Here is a 1,522-nt window from a genome sequence, read left to right as displayed (position 1 = left end):
AGAAGGGAGGAATAGGCTGCAATTGGACCTAGAAAGGTTACAGGCGTGGGCGGATGAGAACAGGATGGGTTTCAACACTGACAAGTGCAAGGTGATGCACCTGGGGAGGAAGAACCAGCACCATACCTACAGGTTGGGGAACTCCCTTCTCGTCAGTGCAGAGGCAGAAAAGGATCTCAGAGTCATTATTGATGCCAAAATGAACATGAGCCAACAGTGTGGGGAAGCAGTCAGGAAGGCCAACCACACCTTGTCACGCATCCACACATTCATCTCAAGCAGGTCCAAGGAGGTGATCCTCCCTCTCTGTGCGACACTGGTCAGGCCCCAGGTGGAGTTCTGCGTCCATTTCTGGGCACCTCACTTCAGGAAGGATGTGGACAACATGGAGAGGGTCCAGAGGAGGGCCACCCACATGATCAGGAGTCAGCAGGGCAGGCCCTACAAAGAGAGGTTAAGGGACCTGAACTTGTTCAGCCTCCACAAGAGAAGGCTGAGGGGGGACCTAGTGGCTGTTTACAAAGTAGTCGGGGGGACCAGCAGGCATTGGGGGAGTCCCTGTTCCCCCGAGCACTACCAGGAGTGACAAGAAATAAGAATCACAAGCTGGCAGAGGGTAGATTCTGGCTAGATATCAGGCTGGTGATACTTCACTATCAGGGCGGCTAGGATCTGGAACCAAATTCCAAGTGAAGTTGTCCTGGCTCCTACTCTGGAGGTCTTTAAGAGGAGGTTGGATGAACACCTCACTAGGGTTGTTTGACCCCAGTACTCTTTCCTGTCATGGCAGGTAGTTGGACTTGGTGATCTGTTCAGGTCCCTTCCGACCCTACCAACTATGAAACTATTTCCACAAAAGTTCCCAAATCACCACAGACAGCCAAGTTGCCATATTTTCCACACGACCCCTTCCCCTACAACTCCATCCCCATGCTGTGGCAATGCTAGGGTAGCCATCATAGAGGACATTCCAGGTTTCTGCTACTCTGTCCTCTGTCTTCTATTGATACAAAACCCGACACTTTTATTTCATTTGTTTTTCTGTTGAAGAAATATAGAGGACATAAAGGTGTGGAGTTTCATATCGATAGAAGACAGAGGACAACTGGACTGTCCTGTATTGTAGCCACCCTGGGCAATGCCCACAAATGTGGTGCTGCCTATGGCTCTGACACCCCTCCTCTGGCCATGCCACCACTGACCTGGTGTAGACCATGCCATGCTTCCCACTGTGGAACAAGGTCAGCTAGTGCTGGGACACACTATGCCACCATGTTTTCCACAACCTAGAGCACAGCTTGGCCACTGCAGGCTCCCTGGCAGTGGTAAATCCATGTGGGCCTAGGGCAACCAGTGGGGCCAGAATGCAGGTGGTGCGGACTAGTGTGTTGTCAGCCCCAGCTCTGTGGAGGAGTGATTTGTATCCAGCTGCTGCTTGGCCATGACCCCCAGAGCTCAGGGGAGCTTGAGCATGAGGCAGTGTTGTCATTCATTTTCTTGGAGGACATTTCCTGGCTGCTTT

The sequence above is a fragment of the Gavialis gangeticus genome, unplaced genomic scaffold, assembly GCF_001723915.1.
Source record: "Gavialis gangeticus isolate Ggan-Ray unplaced genomic scaffold, GavGan_comp1, whole genome shotgun sequence".
Taxonomy (NCBI): Eukaryota; Metazoa; Chordata; order Crocodylia; family Gavialidae; genus Gavialis; species Gavialis gangeticus.
This window is presented reverse-complemented; position numbering follows the sequence as displayed.